Raw genomic sequence first — 20,512 nt, 5'->3', positions numbered from 1 at the left:
AATCCAGTTTCTGGAAATGAATATGACTTTTATTTAAGACTCCTTGTTCTGAGACACCAGTCAGCAGATGATATGTGATGGTTGATGGGTGATGGATGTTGTCACCTTGCGGTGTCCCTGCTGGGGCGGAAGGAAGGCAGGAGGGAAAGAGAGCGAGAATTATCTCCACAGAGTTCAGAAAATGCGAAACAGTGGAAACAAAATGTCAGAGCTGGGAATTGCGAACAGACGGCAGAGTGCATACGTGGTGGTGTGCACGTTTTGTATGAGTGCTGGGTGTGAATGTCAGGGGGGAGGGTGTTCCTCCCCACCATACTACAGATAAATCACATCTATCAGGCAGATCGCCGTATAAGACATGAGGTACGATGGCAGAAACACCACACATCTGCTGTTGCTTCCCTACACCAGGGAACATTACCCTCCTGGAGCTGCAAGGTTGTAATTAGAGTCATAAAACTTACTCTGAGTCCGTTAGTACGACGCCCCTGGTGATACAGATCTGTAATCAGCATTTATATGTCTGACTTTATATTCCTTACTGTATAAATGTTGGCAAATAATGAAGTGATCGTTTGTTTAAAGTGTGACACCAAGGGTTGACGTTGGTATAAAACTGGTGCTGACTCAGTAAAAGAACGCGACACTCAGCTGCATCTCGCTACATATTTCTTATCAGTGCAGTGTTTGGGGTTGGTGGGCAGCAGAGTGAAAATTTCATTGGACAAGTGGTTTGTCGTTCATCGAATTTCCTCCATCAGTTTTTCTGTTATATTATGAAGCATATTATGGCGGGTATCGAGAGTACATTTTTTTACAGTTCTTTGTGTACAAATTTTTGTACCCTGTAATGAATAATTTGCATGCACAAATTAGCCAGCTGAATAAATAATTCATATCTAATTACTTCATTTATTCCCTTGAATTAATAATTGTGCCCTTGGACTACTTATGGCTTAAAATTAGATGAAGTTGCAATTTTTAATTCACCGGTATTTGTTTATTTTTGGGCCACCTGGGGGCAGAGGAAACAGACTGTAACCAGAACAATGCCATATTATCACCTTTTACGTTTCATGTGGCGAACTTATTAGCAAACTGCTATGAGAGTGAACCACAACTGTTAAGTTATGGAACTAAAAACCAAACTTTTGAGCTGAAAGATGCTGAAAAGCTCTGTAGGGTTCAGGCGAACTACAAAGTCGGGTGTTAATATTCTACGGTTTAGTCAGTCAGGAGTGACCTTTCACGTGGAGGTAGTCATGTGATTCAATTTCAGTTCAATTCAGTTCAGAAGTTAGACAATTCACAACAGAAGTTATCTCATGACACTTTCCAATTAGAGCGGGTCTAGACCAAACTCTTTAATTACATTTTATAATACAGCCACTAGAATTTGTGATACGGCTTTGCTGCAGTGATTATTTTAGCATGCAGTATGTCACCATACAGTGCTACAAAACAGATCAAGGGGTCATGTCTGGGACCTCTGTTGTTTTCAATTTGTCTACTCTGAGTTTTACAAAATAAATGAAAACCGTATTCTGTTCATTCAAAAATGAATCAACATTCCCAGTTGGTCCCATACACTGTCAGTACACACCCACAGTATATGAATGTGGGAGGTGGGAGGTGGGAGGACGGAGTAGGTGGAGGGCGACGGATTCCTGCTGACTAGCAACATGAACAATACAGTGATCACAGCTTAGAACAACTCGCACTTTGACACACACACACACACACACACTGACTGGGCTGTGCTGACACCTGTAGTTTGGTTCCCTTTGCTCAGGACAAAGGGAGGCAGGGCAAAGAAAGACTCATTGTTGCCTTTCACTTTTAGTTTTATTTAGTCTTCACACTGACTTCTGTCAAAAGAACCGATTGTTGTAAACATGGAGTCACATGGACTAATAGGTGAGGCACTCACTGGACAGTTATGCTGACGTATTCTGCCTCGTCAGCAGTACACAGATCGTCACACAAAGTACCGAGCAGACAGAGCTTCTGGTTGGCTTTATCATATTGGCCATGTAATCATACTTGAAATTTTAATAAACTGGCGAAAATTCTTTCCATAACTGAAAATGTTTACTTGCAAAGGGAGAAAAAAAAAAAACATAAAAAGTTTAAATATTATTGCTGTGATCACATAATTTAGACAGGAAATCCAGCACTTACTTCTGCCCTCTTTCATGTCAGCGTGACTGGCGTTGGTAGAGTCTGTGAGGCTGAACTGCGAGGCCCACTCTCTATTAAAGCAAAGACAAGAGGCTTGGTGAGATTTCATCAGATCCTTTGGATGAAAGAGCCTGCTTGACAGGGAGATTCAAATTCCTCCCTAATTCAAGACAACCTGCAAAACTAAAGTGAAACTTGATAGCTATTTACCAATTCTGTTGAGTCAAAACGTTCCCATAAAGTCATCAGCTGCTCTGGATTGGAATGCAATAATTTCATGTTGAAAGGATTAAATGTTTAATAGATTAACTTTGTAGCTGAGTGATTTACGGTAACTGTTTTCAATGTCAACTCTTCATATTCCCAGCGATAAAATACCTAAATGCAGTGTGACTAATCTTGAAAGTGAATACCGCTACTGATTAGTGTGACAGTGAAATCCCTCCCCACAGCATATTTTAGCTTTCCAGTTAAATCACAGCCTGGGATCATTTTGCTGTAAAGCTGCCTGGAGAACAGAGCACAGCATCTCTTAGTGCAATGGCTGTAAATTACAACTTTCTCTAAAGGGTGTTCACTTAAGTTTTATTACTCTACTCAGCACGATTGATGTTAACATTTGCAACGTTTGTTGATTGTTTACACAGAAAAATTGCCCATAGTCACTAATCTCTACAAATAATTTCTTTTTTATTTATTTTTATTTTAAAAATGATTGTTAATGTTCAACCAATGGCAAATGCACCCTCATTTAGTAGTTAGTTCATTTGAAAGATTGGGCTGTTTAGTTCATGTAACTGACTCTATTTTGACTCACTGACTAATAATAACATTAGTAGCCCTGTATTAGCTTCTACTGTAGAAAGTTTCCGTTAGATTTAATATGTCAGAGACAGTTTTAAGCCTTGGGAAATTCTGAGTATCCCCTCAAATACTGAGGAGCTTGTTCTCCTGCACCATCAAGAGCAGCGTCTGGTACAGAAACAGCACCAAACAAGACAGCAAGACCCTGCAAAGCGTTGGCTCATCTGGCTGAATGTGCAATAATGTCTGTATAACAGCTGTTTGTCCCTGCTACAATGGGAGAGAAATACTGCTACTACTACTACTAGTAATAATAATAATAATAATAATAATAATAATAATAATAATAATAATAATAATAATAATAATAATAATGCTGTGCAATCAAGACTGAATTTGAATTGAGACAGGTGGGGAGGGGCTGGTGGGGGGTTTCCAAGAGTCTGAAGGAAAACCTGACAGTGTGTGGTAGCCTGAGGGACTCCAAGCTATCTTTTATTCATACTAATTAGCTTCTAACTAAATTAACTTCCTCCTCCATAATTTGCAGAGAAAGACATTTCTAATGTGCACCCTAACTGACTGGAGCAATCTAATTTATGTGATGCCTCTTCTTCTTCTTCTTCAACTTGTGTGCATATGGGGCAAAACGGCTGATTATGCATAAGAGTCTTTTATTGTTCGTCCACTCCCAGTGGAACACAATCTTGATCTTTTAGGTGGCCAGTATTTCCACGAATATATTTGCATTTAAAAGAATTGCTTCCTATTGTTTTTTTTGTTTTTTGTTTTGTTTTTTTTTTTTTGATCATTTCCTGCCTTACTCTGGTTGAGCTGGATAGTTTTGTTGTGTGAACAGACTTTTATTTAATAAGACATAATCAAATGCATGCTTATGCTTGCATGAAATTTAATTTTGAAATTATTGTTAAGAATTATTTTTCTTTGTCTTGTGTGACTACTTAAACAACATACTAGAGTATCTCTGTCCTGTCTGTCTAGCATTAGAAATCACAGGGAGCTGATGGCCGGTAAGAAATAAAGGAATAAGAGGTCAGTAAATTACAGTAAGATATATGGTACAAAATGTTGCAAGGCAGGTGAGATCAAGTTCAAGACACAGAAAGTGAGCCAGCCAGAGGAGCAGTTCATGGAAAAGGACAACGTGATTGCCAGCATCAGACATGACATAAAGACAAGAAATATTGATAACCAGTGAAGAAAATTTGACTACAAGGTGTGCATAGAAGACCGAAGCGAATGAAAGAGAGAGAGCTAGTGGCCATGAACGTAGAATGCTCGGAAAAAAACAGTGTAAAAGTTGAAATAAAATATTTAACAAAAAAGAATGGATGAAGAAGGTCGGCACAGCAGAGGAGACATCAAGCCAAGTGTTTATTCAAACCATACAGCATCGAGCGTCAGCTTCAGTGCTCATTGGTCAGCATCACAGCCTCGCTGGATGAAGGTTCATAGCCTCCAACCCAGCCAGCTGTATTCTTTCTTGGTAGAGCTTCTCTCAGTGTTCCTCATGGGATTCCTCCCTCTGTCCAAAGACATGTAGGTCAAATGAGCCATGAATGCTAATAGACCAGTTTCCAAGTTTTGTGAACAGCTCGCTGAATTACAGATAAACAGCTGTCTATACTAATACATTGTGAATACTGTCCAACTAACTTCATGACTAACTTTATATCCATGGTATAACACTGCTATGAGAAGCTGCCGGGTGCCAGTAATTGTATGAGCACTTTAAAGGGATCAATTCAAAACGTCTTCACATTACCTGACTAAGATAGAGGACAGTGTATTCCTTAAATTCTTAACTTTGAAATGCAATGCCAAGACACATTATAAATTAGCAGATACGCTGGTTACTGAGAAAATTAATTACAATAATGTGTGTGAAATTTTCTTGATAATACACTTGAAATACACTACAGACATTTTAGAAATGGGGAAAAGTTTATAAGTTTTCTTAAACATTAACAGGCAACTTCAGGTTTTGTTGTTGGTGGCAAAGAAGAAGGAACAACAAGCAGATGTCACATTTATTTTGATAAATTAGCTACTTCAGGTTGCCAAAAAGAGTTGCCTGGTTCAAGCTGTAAGATCCATCGCAATGTGGCCCAGTCTCAACCCCCCTCCTGTTCTTCACACCCAGTGTCTCGCATTTTTCGAAATCGTATCATACTGTGGGTGGAGATATGCTCAAAAGGGATGCTAGATTACTTATTTGCAGGAGTCTGCTGCGTGATTTTCACTGTAAGAACTGCATGGTCTAAAATGTAGCACCCAGTCAAAACTCCAGCTGGTAAACATGCTGACCTCCGTATTACAGATGTTGGTTGACAGCATCTTGTGATGAAGCTGCATTTCATCATTCTGTAAATGAGCTTACAGCACATGATTGCACTCGTTCACTTATATCATCCCTCCCCTCCCCTTCTCAGACACCCTCACTCATTCAGACACACGTCCCCAAGCCCAATTATCTGTCAAACCGCATGAGTCCTACCACACGTGCATACGTACACCCACAGATCTTGGCTGGCAACCAGTAGCCCACAGGTCACAGATGTCTGTATATGAGGGGGTGACAGTAATGAATATTGAGTAACTGGAATGATGCATTTACAATTCTGCCTTATATTGCCTTCCTGTGCTATCCTCCAGCCTTTTACCCGGGTCTTAAATCCACCCCCCATCCTTTTTCTCCAGATGGCAACCTTTGGTCGCTCTGGGGCACCAGTGTCCTCAAGCAGGAAGGATTTCCCAATTATTAGCCTCTCCCTGTTGAGAAAATGGCTTTTGCTGTGAGACTGAGAACATTTTTTCTTTTACTTTGGCAGAAGGATGGATCTTACAAAATTTTGAACGTGTTGCGGAAGCATGGCGACACATTCACAAGACCTGAAATTATTCACAGCACCCTTTTTTCCCCAGAATAAATAGTTTTTATAGAAGCATTACGATTTGTTGTTGTCATTCTAGGTGTGAATGTCATTAGGTAAAATGTGTGTCACTATCAGTTGATGTATAGAAAGTAAAGAAAGTCCCCGCATGGAAAGGGTTGGGGTAGTGGATGGGTCAAAACAAACACAGACATAACTTAGTTTAACTCTTTGTTTCCTAAACCTCTACAAGCCCTTAAAAGCACAGTGCTATTTATATTCCATCCCGTGAGATCAAATTGCCATCCAGACATCTGAAGTCAGTGGACACAGTTCCTGTTTCAGCCATGTTCTGTAATAACCTCAGCCATCTGTCATAATTAATGCCAATATCACTTTGAAAAATACGGGGCAGAAAGAATGATCAAAATCCTGGAAACTACAGAAGTTTGACTTGGTTATGCAATACGGGGTTGCTGGTTTCTGGTGCTGTTTTTTTATGCAGAAATCCTTTGGGTCTGTACAAGGCTTTTCCACTCCCGTCGGACTGCAATTAGGCTGGTTGGAGTGATGTGGTGCCAGAGGCCTTAGTATGAGCTACTTCACTCAGGTCCTCAGAGAAATAACAGAGCTTACCTCTCTCTAACTCCTTCTGTCTCACTCAACATGCTGTCAGCTCCTCTCTTTGACTTTGGCTTTTTTTTTCTCTCTCTGTTTCTGTCTCATCATTTTCTTCTTGTTCTGTGTCTCTGTTTCGCTCTTTCTTACTCCGTCTGTCTTTCTGTCTGCTTTTCTCCCTCCTGCTCTTACTCTGGTACCCCCCCCCTCTTTTTTTTTGTTTGTGTTGTTTTTCCAAGCTAACTGATTTGAATAAACTGCCAGGGTTGAAATGAATTATTGATTATAGTGCAGACTTTTAGAGGATGGATAAAGTCCTGTTAATCACGCCGTGCAGCAATAGGTTACAGTTATCTTTTAATCAGCAAAGGAAACCACACCAAATCTTAATGCTCAGTTTGCTGACATGACTGCTTAAGTAAAATAGTTACAAAATAAAAGCTATTCCTCACTACTTCACACACAGCACATCAATATTTACTAAGAGTTTCTCCTTTATTTTCATTTTTATGTTCTACCTTTGAAGAGATGTCAAGCTACTCACACCTCCTTCATGCTAATATGAATCCCAGAGGGAGTTATTTTGTTGTTTATAAACGCTCCTTATCTTTTCTGTAAAGGATGTTTGATTTTCCAGTAAAACAGGTGAGAAACAGTCAAGTCCTTACACCATGTTGTCGTCTTTATTAAGCTTCCTCGCTGCAAAAAATCCCACTCTCGACTGGCACATATTACCTGTTTTGTCAAACGTTGCCTCATGTACCTATAAAGTACATTAGATTATTTCTTCTCTTTTTGGAGACTGAATACACTGGTTATCATTTTACTCCAGGACACCAGCATTACAAAGGCCTTAGTATCTCTGCTCAGACAGTACGCAGAAGAAAATGGGACTCAGAGTATTTCCAGAGTGTAGCCTTACAAACATCCTTTACATTTTAATCTGACCAGGTTTACTCATTCTGCACCAAGCTGTTCTGTTGCTTTGCTCCAGTGTCTTCAATTTATTCAAAGACTAAGGCTTAATTTTCCATTGTCATTGATTTCTAGCCCTGCTGCAAGTCGGGGTAAGGAGTCTATTGATTCACACGCTGCCTTTTTTCAGCCTCCGCTCTGACCAGCTGATACAAAATAATGGGAGAAAAGGAGTTATGGCAGGATGTGGGGAATGTAAGGGGAACAGCAAGAACGGTGGGAAATTAGTGTGATTAGGTGTGAAATGTGGTTGTGGAAGAGAGAGGAAATTTGTGAAGGCGTGGGAAAACAGGAGGCTTGTAAGGAGCAAGAGATAAGATTGTGTATGTTTGTGAGGCCCTTTGAAACCATGCATGGCTGTATTTGACGGAGACATTAGTTACAATTCTGCTTTAGTGATATTTTGTCTGGGAAGCTTACAGCTATGGAGCATTTATTTGAGCAGGTGAGCCATATCCTTCAATTTCTGTTGACCATAATGAAATATGCAGAAACTCAATAACATAAAATAAGAGACTTGAAAGTATTTATGCAGGACATACGCACATTCATCAAAACCAGTTATAAACAAAAACATCACTGTTGAAAATCAAGAAAATGATCAACACAAATACAGGCCTATGGTGTCATACCCAGTATGACATGCAAATATCGAAATCCATGGCTGCAGGTAAAAAGTAAAACAAATAAATATGCAAATCTAGAGCTTGCTTTTGTCATTACCACCTTGGTGAGCAAGGATGTGATAATATATGTTCACAGCACATCATAAATCTATGTTAAGTACCAATAGAATCAAATCTGGAGGAATACTCACACTCAGCTATTTCCTTATGTTATTAAAGAATATGAACAGTTCAGAACAGTGCAAAGAGTGCATAAAAATCAATCAGGCTCAAGTGGATTTAAAGAGATTCTTTGCTTGTTTGTTTTCTTCTCCAAACTATGGTGAAGTTGCAGTTCCTTTAATTGGATGTGAAGGTAAAATATTCAAATATAAATGTTTAGCAATTTAAGCTTTTCTGGCGTGGTTTAGACCAAAGGAGACATGCTGTAAGATGTGCTGGCAGCAATGAAACAGAGATAAATTTAACAATGGAGAGACTGACTCCTTTCTGATATTCTGAATTGAAAACTCTGACTTACTCTGTCTCAAGGATTTTTCTATTTGTGACTTCTGCTTCTTGAGCTCTGGGCAAGTCAACAAACAAAAACAAAGCTCTGGCTGAATATTGGAAGGTCTATTTTAGGATGAACACCCCTGGTAAATGTGCTCAGTCTGTGTGTGTGTGTGTGTGTGTGTGTGTGTGTGTGTGTGTGTGTGTGACTAAAAGTGACTCAGACCCTATACAGTCAAGTACAGGTACTCACCCATTAATGGGAAACTTATCTCTCTCAAACACATGCTGACCTTCAGTGACCTTCACCACCGGCTAATTGGCGTAGGCAGGCTTTTACTTTTACAAGAATGTAGTCAAGTAGGTGTGCATGTGAGTGTGTGCACATGCAGGCTTTCAAGTTGAGAAGCTGAGAAAACACCTGCACCTGCATCCTATGCCAATTACCTCACTTAACCCCCTCCTGACCTCTCTCTCTCTCTCCCCACCTCCTCTGTGCAGGAGCACCGCTTACTGTGAAGCCCCCTCCTCCTCCTCCTCCTCCTCCTCCTCCTCCTCCTCCTCCTCTTTATTTTACCCTCGGCCTGTCACCTTGATTGTTGCGTCTCATTCCCAGGTTGCTTGTATTTGATGACCTGGCATTGAGACTCAACTTTCAACTGTCTAATCTTTCTCACTTAAACAGATGCACAAATACCAGTTGAAATGCCCTAAAACAGATCTTGAATGTAATAGCGCTGAAATGCACCAAGGAGAGCCCCTTTTTGCATTTTCACCTTGTTAAAAGTTCAAATATTCATGTGTGTGCGTCTGCCATCCCTGATAGGCCACTATTTCTGGGAGTGAGTGGCTGGGGATTGTTTCCAGTGTTCTGTGTGAGGAAAATTGAGCCATTTTGAGGCAGATCAAACAATGGCGCGCTCTGCCTAAAGCGGTAGAAAATGTTGGCTTCATACAGCCAGCAGTAGAACAAAATGCTGACCCTATGCAAACATAAACTGCTGTCATCAAAAAAATAGAACGAATGCTGTGAAAAAAAAAAGAAAAGAGAGTTTGAGTCTGGAGGATGGACTGGTTGGAAACACAGCTGTGTGAGGAAAACAACGTCATGCTCTTATCTGAGGCCTGTTTCCAGTTCCGAGTGGGTTGTAACGATTTTCTAAAAGGCTATTATAAATCTTGTATTCTTGTAGGATGCAACTGCCTGAATACAAGAAATAATTTTAATTCTTACCCTTCACTGTGTGTCACTGTTCATGTACCCGTGTGTGTAAATCTCTGACCATCTGAATGTGTGACCGGCGAGTCTCCCATGTGAACTAAAGTGTTGTGATGCTGCCAAAATACCTGATGAAAATCGGAGAGACCGAAATGTTATGATCAAATTAATATTTCACCCGTAAGTGAGACACTTGCGTGAGAACTGTAAATCTTGAAATGCACAATTAGTCAGTCTCATCGTGTCTTTGTCAGCGTGTTTCCCTGAATGTTGGTGTAACTCCATCGAATCACTCCAGCAGAATGACTTCATGTTCATTAATTGTTTTAATTGTTTTCCCTTCACAAACAGGAAATGATCAAAGTTAATGCAGCCAAGCTCTTGCCGCAGTGTGTGTCTCCCTAATGGGAGAGTAGAAAAAAAGTACACGTCGCTTCCCCACTCTGTGAATTATTCAGTCCCACCTCAGGCCTTCGTCTATTGATGTTCCTACAGACTTCCCCAATGCACAACTGACAATCCTGACACTAGCCACATCCAACAGCCCTCAATCATCGCTATTTTATCATGTGGATGTGTCTGTTTTAATATTCATAAACGTGAAAGCACACCAAAGTGGGGTGTGCAGTGTTATAATTTGATATCCTCCCCCAGTTGTTGTAAAACATAGCGGGGTGATTAGAACGCTCTGCATGGAACTAAACGTAATATTCATTTTATGAGCTAATACATCAGCACTTCAGTATTACAGAACGTTAAAAGATACGGCTACTGGCTAAACATATGTTAGATTTACATATGCAAAAGGTAATTGAGAGACCGAGAAAATCTTAAACATTTTAATGATGGGAGTTACCCAGCCCATTTTAATTGCCCAGAAGCAGTGAAAATGCACTCTTCTGCTGTTTGGCTTCAAGTATCCTTTTATTTCATTTCTACAGGCATGGCCAGATAATTTTCTAATGTTCAAATGGTCCAGTCATTAGTATTCTCTCCAGACCACCAACTGAGATTGGTTTCTTTTACACCGCCTGTTCAGAGCATTTGCTTAATGTTCACCAAAAGGCCAATGTGTCTGTGCTGTTTAGTACAAACGTAACATTTGGTCTGGCACTTCTTCCTCTTCCTCCTTCCCAGCCTGCTGAACTGATCAGCACACTAGCTGTATAATGTAGGGCAGAGCACACATTGGGAACAGCGCGGCTTTCCAGTTCACATGAAAAGCGCAGACTGAAGCTAAATATGCGAGTGTGTGAGTTAGTTGTACTGTTAGCATCTTTATTACCTAACTGGCCTGTGCCTCACTAAGGGCGAGCAGCTGTGTTTCAGGATGTCTCTCTGCAGGTGCAAAGCCCACACACACTATGGACAGGAAATTACAGCTTTACCTGGGCCAGCACTCACCTGTGCTCCGTCCTGACTCATCCCCTGCAGCCCTGTGGGACAGAAACCCTCCTCAGCAGTTTGCACATAAGCTCCTCTCTTCTGCTTTCTCTCGCTTTCCAGTTGTTCATGAGATTTTCTCAGTTTTCTCTCCTGTTATGATGGTTTCCATAGCATCCTCATTTCCCTGCTTTTTACTTTTTAAACAGCCTCTGCAGGTCTCCACAGGCCTCCTTTTTTGCAGTCAACACTTATAATGTTGGTACAAACACACTCGCTCACAAACGCCACACACACAGCATTTGGTTATTTGTGGATTTGATATATATAGTAGATAACCTTGCAGTGAGCTGTGCAAGTTGAGTGGAAGCTCTCAGTAAGAAATTAAAACAGTGCCAACTGCTGACACGCACATCGCCTGTCCTGCTAACCCTTAAAAATCAGTCTGCAAAACAGAAAACAAGATAAAGCTCCAAAATTGCCGACTTTTTTTACCACATTTACAGTAAATAATAATCATCATTATTATCATCACCACACAGGACTGCAGCTAATCTGGGGACTTTTAACAACTTGGAGAACTTTTTTCCAGCCTGAAGGTCAGATTCCAGTATTTCTAGACTCAATATTTATATTAATTGTCTCTACTTTCAATTAAGTAACAAACAAACAAAGGGCAAAGACTCCTGACCTCAGTATTTCTAAAATCCTGGCTATAGCAACTAGTATCAGACAATAAACACACAATTGTGAAGGTAATTGTTAATCATATAAAATAAATATAATAATTTAAAAAAATAAATAAAAAAATAACTGAGATATGAGTGAGTTTTATGAGTGACAGGTGTGAAGAAGCTCTTCTAACTACTATCATTTAGTGCACTGGGAGCGATAAAAGAATCATTTAATATTCAGTCGGGAATTTGCTTACAGTAGAAGATGATCTACGACTTGGCTGGTAGTTCCAAAAGCAAAGCTTCAGCTTCTTCTTTGTAAAGTATATTTTTGGCTGCCAACATCAAACCGATGGATTTTAGACACCACACCTCACATACGCTGTGTGTTTCTTAAGGCACAGACAGAAACTTTTTCTTAACTGATGCAGGTGTTCAAAGGCTCGAAGGAGACGAGATCATCAGCGACTTCTTCCAAGTCAGTGGGGAATAAAAACTGCTTAATTCTGGAAATTTTCTTGAGGCTGCATATAAAATACACCTGTTACTTCTGCAGCCTCACATTGGGAGGCAGTGATCCTAGTTCATGGCCGCTCATCTTAATGAAGTTACTAATTAACTTGGGTGGCCTGTAACTGAATGCTTAAGGATTCCTCCTGTGTTAATGAAAATTTGCCTCCCTTTGAAGACTGGCCTTTCTCACTATAGCTGTGTGAATATTCACATGGCGTGATCAAACAGTAACACGGGTACTGAACATACCACTGTGTTCCATTTATTCACAATATGACATCCGAAAGTTAAATAATCCATGTTCAAGATTTATGGACTGAAGATGAAAGCATGTTTTGATTGATGCTTTATGTGGTTGTCTGTCCATATTGTACAATTTGTTTGTGTTACTTCAAGTTTTAAAAGTGTATTTATGTGCACTGAAGTTATCCTCTCTTATTTGGAGGTGCTGGATAACAAGAATCTAGTTTTTGTTTTGCTGTTATGCTGGTTTCAAAGGTTAGGGCAATTACATTCATACATTCTGTTTGTGGCAAAATACAGAAATGGAAATTTGAATGCTTATATGAGAAATAAGACTCATTTTTATCAAAATATTTGTAGGCATTGAAGGGAAGGGTTGATGAAAGGGGAAAAGCTGTGTATATCATTATCAGATGATCACTGTACACAATCACTTTGTTTTCTTTATAATGCACACTCTCCACTGTGTGTTTTTAAAGGATCGAGCTACAGTTCACATCTTTAGGCTGCCGAGGATGAGCTCTAACAGTCTGTCAGTGACCTTTCTTGGCTTTCCGTCTGATCAAAGCCTCTACTCAGCACCACTCGCTGCTGCAGGTCCCAACCTTCTGTACCTCTCACTTGATGTAGAGGAGAACAAAGGCGAGAAGGAGAAGGACAGACAGAGGAGGAGGGGAGGGAGAAGAAAGTGAGACTAGAGGAGGAAGGAGCAGGGAGAGGCCGTGCTGTGAGGTCATGTTTGATGAGAACTCTGGATCTCCTACAGACAGACAAAGAGAGAAAGGTTGGCTTAACTCAGCCAAAATAGAAACACAGAGGAGGACGTGGGTAGAGGACAAAAGATGAGGCAGGAGTGTCTGGAAGGCTGAGCAGGAGGAAGAGGAAGATGGGGAGGGGAGGGACGAGACAGGAAGAGGACCCTTTGGACTGGAATAGCAGCTCCAATTAAGATCGGTCACCAGATAAACAGATGCCTGTCTCTCTCTCGTGTGTCTGTTTGTCTGTGTGTGAGCGTGCATGTCTCAGTGGTTTGGTGTGTGTGAAGACTCAGTGATAGTGTCTACAATGTGAACCTGTGGGATGATCCAAACAGGTGTTTTTTGAGCAACAGACTTTTGTTGCTCCTGTCCCAGTTTGTTTGAAATGTGTTGTTGGCATCAAAAAGGCAGGTATTTACAGAAAATCAATGAAATGGATGAGATAAATCATTAAATATATTGTTTTTGTACTGTTTTGAATAAATGTCATAAAGGATCAACAGGTGACACATTTTGTTTTAATTAGGCTTCACATCAACTTTCAACTTATTTGCTCCTGTGTGTTTGAGAGGTTGAGAGGTAGGATGCACTTTACAGATGGATGTTTGTGTATACATCCATGCATACTCTATTTGTGCATTACTCTATGTATACATTGGTTCATGTACCTGTGCTAATATGTGCATGTTTGTCTGCCTGCTTCCATGTGAGAGCACTTGGTTGAAGGTGTGTTTTTGTCTGTACAAGCCCATGCATGTTGGTAGGTACACGTGTGTGAGGGTGAATGTATGTGTGTTGATTAGCCTTGCAGTAATTAAATCCACCGGTCACCGTGGGGATAGTGTCAGACACATCCCGCTGGCGTGGTGGGTCTCAGTGGACTGTACATCAGCAGAACAAGAGAATATCAAGCTGATCAGCTGTGAATTTTATGTCTGTGGGATGATGATGAAGTACACAACCTGTGCAGATGATAGAGTGGGTGCAAAGGATGAAGAATTTCAGTGCTCCTCCTCATCTGTTGCCACTGAATACAGATGATCTTTGCGTCTCATGCAAGGACGGCGGGACAGAGTGACAACACCCCCACTGTGGTCCCATCTTTCCTTCTCCAGTGTCTCCTTCTATTGTTGTCACTGTCCTTGTCTGTCTTTGTCTGTCTGTCTGTCCTCATTTCTCCTTTCATGTCGCTAAGTATAACCGGTAAACCGCAGACCACTTTATGCGTATCAAGATGAGACCGTCCGTGGGCAATCCGGCCTCACATTATTTCTCAGGACTGATCAACATAAGACAAACAAGATTTGTTATTTAGGTTTTATTTTCATCTTTGGAGTGTGCCACCTGGACAGCTCAGTTTAAATCAGTTTAACTGATTTATTATGATTACTCATAATTTGTGATGAGGGTCAAAAGCTAAACCTTTTCCGTCACAAAAAATGTCATGTGTCATATGTCATGCTTTATGTGAACATCCCTCAGTTCCCAAGAGACAATAAGAATAACACAGAGATGTGATTATCAGTGTCACATTTTGTATCTGGTCTTACAGTAGGTTACTCTGATCCTTACTGAAAAGTGCCACTTTAAGAGTGCAAAACCTCACCTCATATGCTATCACAATGGAGCCACGATATCCTCGAGGCAGCATACTACAGCAATCTCTCAGTGAAAGCATTACTTTGTGCTCGGCAAGATTTAAGGAAATCGTTGCCACAATTATGAGGACGTCCATCTGTGCTTATGTTCTGCATTGTGTTGTTCATTAAAACCACTTGTCCCGTGCCTAGAGAGACTACTTTTCAAGTGGGTGACATTCTCCACAGAAAATTGTCAAAACCAGCTCAGCTCGGAAAGTTAGTGTGGGGGAATCAACCCACTCCACGCCCTCCTTCACATCCACCTGCTAAATGCAGGCTGTTGACAGAACTGTTAACTTGTTACACAGATTCCATGTTCATAATCACATCCATAATCAGAATCAGTCAACTATGTAAAGTGGGCAGATTTCTTTCTTGAAACCAGTTAGACAAGAACATTTGTTCTGTCTCACAAAGGCCCTCTGCTGCACTCGATGTGCAATGTTCTTTTCTTTACCGGTCAGAGTGGTTATAGTTGCAGCAATGGTGTAGGGAAAGGAGGTCGGGCCTTCTGTTGTGCACAGTTGGGTTGGTTCTCTCCTCTCTGGTATGTTTGATAGAGAGGGGGCTGCCTTATGCTACCGTTGAAGTGTATACAGCAGCCATCTCTTCCTGTCGCAAGGCATGTTAGCCTCCCTCTGGTGAAACTGTTTTTGTTGGGTCAGGACACAGCCTCCAGTGATGCATGTCGCATCCTGTAATTGGGTGGGGCTTGATGCTCAGGCCCTTGTTGAAGGATATATACAAGCCAGTGGAACGCTTCTCTCTGAACGGAGAACTTAGCTTAACGCAAATCCCAGTAGGCAAAAACGTGATCGTGTTGCGGTAAAGCATTACCCTTAGCGGCCAGCAGGGGGCTCCACCTGTTCTTATAGAGCTAAGGTTACAATTACTGTAGCTACTGTAGTCTTTAGTTTATTTGTCAGACAGGTCAATAAGTTGGAGTTTTGATTTGATATACATCACAAGGTAGAAGGCAGGTATAAGATGACCAAGCGCACGTCACACCACCACTGATGGAAGAGGGCAGTATAGCTGCTGCTAAATCTGTACGGGGCTTCTTGTAAACATGACACCCTTCTAACAAATTAATGGAAAAAATGGAAAAATATTCAAAGTGTTTGCTTTATCAGATGCAATCCCAGATTTTTCAAATGCTATAAGGTATAATGTGCAGATTCATTCAAAATAATCCCTCTCAAACATCACTTATGAGATCCTGCCCTCTGCCTGTAGTTTCTTATTTTCTTATGCTTTTTGCTTAGTTTGGGACGCTTCTTGGGGTGAACGATCCTGGTGTAAAATAGTTGATTGTTGAATCTCATTTCCAGACTGTCAAATACTGGCACTTTGGTTTGGCAACGCATCAGTATGTGATGACTTGGGAATGAAACTCAACAGCCAAGTGTTTTTCTTATTCACTGCTGCATTGACTGGTGTGTTTACAAACAGTCGGCAACAAATCTTGTATAGTATGCCTCTTAGGACATATTGAAATATCCTTTTCTCATCCTCTTCAGCCATCATCAGCATGATAGGTCTCATTAGTGACTCAGTGTGTGTCATATCTCCTCGCCCCCCCCGGTGCTGGCTTTCACACACTCCAGATCATTTCAAGTTCCTCCCTCTGAAACTTTAATCTCTTCTCTCTCCCACTTTATTCTTCTCTTCATCCTCCATCTATGTCTCAGCAGCTCTCAGAGGTCATTTTCTCTATTCTTCAAGGCTCATTGGTCACAGAAAGGAATCTGTTCTTGCTGCCCACCAGTCTGGGACCTTGAAGACCTGTAAGGACAGAGTGCTGGTGTAACTTTATTTCTTCTTTGACTGGAGGTTAAGAGACATGGATCTGCCTTTCCTTTCTCACCTGTTGTGGACCACAACTGTGTGTATTTTTTGTTTAAATGTTGTTTAAATCCTGTTGCCTTCCCGCTGCGGTTTGTGCTATTAAAAATTCATCATCATTACATATACATGCCAAAACCAGATTACAGTTATAACAGGGACACCCATCTGTGGTGCAACAGCACGCAAAGGTAATCATTTAAAATTCAGGAGTTATGTGAGCAAGTCAATTTGCATACATATGTGTAAGACAGAGCCCTAACAAAGTGCCTGGTTAATTCAATTAGCACTGACGGTCTCAGCGGAAAAGTGCTGTGCCAGCGATAAGGTTCGACTGCTGCAGAGCAGGGCAGGAGTATAAGAGTAAACAGTTGCCCCGTAGGGAGGAATATATCTTTATGTTCCTCCTGTGGTCGTTTGGGACGGCAGAGCTGTCAGAAAAAGGGTCAGGCTATTATGTGTGTCTCTGTTTCAACATCCATTTGCCATTTTCACTCTTTACAAGAACCTTTTCTGGCAGAAACACTCATCGTCTTCTAACACCTTTTTGCTCACCCCATGTCCCTGTTCCTTTGGGTCCGTCCACTTTAGCCACATTTCAACCCTTACCCACATGTACCTAGACCCTAGATCTATGGTCGCATTTCTACCCCGGACAGGTTGGTGGAGTTGTTACCGGGGCAAGACCCTTTCACTTATCCAAAGGTTGGGAAACAACAGATTTATTAACATTTATTAACTGAAATACTATACACAAGACGTCATATTCTTTCTTTTAAGTATGTGATTGTTTATTACAACAAGAAGTAAGGCTTTGTTTGGGAAGAAGCTGCAGGTAGTAAGACAAAAGATAAAAAGATAAAAGCAAGAGAGACTCTGACAAATCAGAGGCCTGCAGTGTGTTAACTACACCTTTAAGTATTGGCTCAGCTTGCTTGAAACTTGAACAGAGGGACAAAATAAAGTGAAACTTTTTGAGAATGGAGTGTTTCTATTGGTACACATAAAGCCAGAATAATTAGAATATTAGTGAATCTGCTGTGTCCTCAAGTGTCTTGATTGTGGTTTGCTACCAGGCGATATTAATGAAATTTATGACCTGTGACATTGGTTGCTAATGTGTTATTGGCTGTGTTATGCAAAATCAGCAATTATGGAAAATCAGAGGCAGTCAAGAGGTGGAAAACTTAGGGGAAAAAAGATGTCAGTGTGGAGCCGGTCTCAGCCAAAGCCTCACCCCCGCTCGTCTCCTCCACCCACAGCTCTTTCCTCCAACAGACCACCCTGCTGTCACCTCAGGATCTGCTCTCACCTCCTTCACTCAGCTGTGTTAGCCATTCACACTTGGCCTGTGAAATCACACACTCTTCACAGGGGCTCTTCAATGCGTCACACACACTCTCTCTCTCTCTCTCTCTCTTCCTGCCCTCCCCCTCTCTCCCCCTCTGTCTCTTTGAATTCTAATTGACTCAACAATGAATCCATCATTATTTCTCTCGCCTGTAGCAAACAGATGGGGCACTGCTGCTCTCTCTCCATTTTCATTGTCTCTATACATCTAACCCTGTCACTACTGCTGCATCATCAGGCTGTCTACCTGTAAGGCACACCTTGTCCCTCTTTCACCTGCTCTAACAATTCACATACCAACACGTTTCTACCAAGTCTCTCCCATTCTCGATGTCAATGACAGTCCCCCTCTTTTACCTCACTTTACTTTTTACAAGCTGACTCACCTTCCAACCACAAATCCAAAAGAAGGAAACACTGGAGAATGTGTTGAATATTTCATTTTAAATTGAACTCCTGTCTACAGTTTAGAAACAGCTCTTATAATGATGTTCTGGATCATGTATAGTTTCAGTAACACGTTTAAGCACAGGCAGCTAAAATTGGAGTTTTAGTCACCTTTACTGCTGACTAATATCTTGTTTCTTATGAAAAGCACTTTTTCTCAGGTTGAAATGCATCACGTCTTATTGCTCTTATCGCTGGATGCTTTAGCTTTGCTCACAGGCCACCAAAAGAACAAAAGAAGATGACAAGTACTACAGCCCTCTGTAAATATGATATTTTGACTTAAAACCGTGACCGAGTGTCAGCTTTGATGTGTGTTTGTGTGTGTGCGCACGCGCATCTGTGCATGTGTGAGTGTGTGTGTGTGTGTGATCGGTATTGTCAAGTGCGAGTTGTTTGTGTGAGACCGAGAGACAACCTGGAGGGCTTCATTATTAAATCTGGGACAGCGGGAAAAGCGTGCACTGCATGATGCACTGTGGGATATATTCAGAAACTGCTGCAGTAACGATTTTCACGTGAAAGGTTTGCATCCGTTCATTGCTACGTTACTACATGACAAAACAGCTTTGACACAGTTTTAGATTGGGAGCTGGATTCCCTAGTGATGAAATCACACCATTTGTATGTCACCATCATGATGACGAGAAATTATTAAAGGATGATGCCTCTTTCGTTCAACTTGCGTCTTATTTTTGTAGTTTTGGCCTTCATAGACTTTTTTCCTGGCAGACATTTGGATTTCATGGAGCAGGAAATGCACAGGTGCAAATAATAACATTATTATCAAGTGTTCCAGTGAGCCATGTCAGTGACTGAGCATAACAACACCAGAGCCTTGGAACTGGCTCACATAAACTGAATGCAGCCATCATTAATGTTGTTAATTCCGCCTGTGCTTTTCCTGCTTTGACACGTCAGAATATCTGCTGTGAAAATGGTGTATTTCTATCAGTTATAATAACATTGTACTCACCCAACATAGTTGATTTCTGAGATCTGGTAATGCAAATATTCTTCTGTGTTTTTGTTCTTTGTTTGTCCCAGTCTCCTCCTTCCCCTTACATTTGCCAGGCTGTCACTGCAGGTAAGAAATTGTTTTTAATGGCTTATTTAATGGTTAAATAATAATAGTAATAGATGGTGATCAGACATTTTGCCAACAAACTCTCCAGTCAGGCAAACTTATTCAAATGAGAGAAAGAGGAATGATAACATCAGTACTCAAACTGCACGGTCCACACAACACTTTACAGATGGACTTCCAAGTTCAGCTTTGACCTCCCATGCTTGCTGTAGTTGCATGAGCACATATTTTTCCTGTGCATTGTCATATTTCATCTATGTTCACTTCTAAAAAATAAATGAGTGGTTTAGATAATCTAACAGGTTAGCTTCCCTGCAAACATCTAACCACTCAAATTTCATTCAAACCTGTTTGACTTCGTAATCACTTTGATTACTGCAATGATATGATGCCCGCCAAAACTATGAAGTTGTGAAAGAAAGGTGTTACAAAAATCAGTCGTTTCTGGCATTTAAAAAGTGAGCACCTAAATATACTGAAATACAAAGCAGGACTAGTAACTTCAAATTATCAAACTAACCCATGTGAACATTTTGCTGCTGAAACTGAGGAAACATTCTGGAAAAATATCTAATCAACCTCCTACACATTTCATACTGCAGTCAAGCAAGTGTAATGCTGGGACAGAGGGGGTTGCTGTGCAGTGTGGTGCTGTGCAGCGCAGTGTTGTGTTGTGTTGTGCTGTGCTATGCTGTGAGGGATAATGATCCGTGGCTGTGTAAGCCATTAGTGAGTAAGTGGTTATGTTGGAGCCCCTGTATCC

The 20,512-nt window shown here is 41.0% G+C and overlaps 1 long non-coding RNA gene across 1 annotated transcript in view; it reads left to right on the top strand.

The window, feature by feature from the left end:
- Window positions 1-20,512, top strand: part of LOC124061033 — a 63,025-nt gene that overhangs the window by 3,133 nt on the left and 39,380 nt on the right. The window lies entirely within an intron of this gene.

The sequence above is a fragment of the Scatophagus argus genome, chromosome 1 (genome assembly GCF_020382885.2).
Source record: "Scatophagus argus isolate fScaArg1 chromosome 1, fScaArg1.pri, whole genome shotgun sequence".
Taxonomy (NCBI): domain Eukaryota; kingdom Metazoa; phylum Chordata; class Actinopteri; family Scatophagidae; genus Scatophagus; species Scatophagus argus.
This window is presented reverse-complemented; position numbering and strand designations above follow the sequence as displayed.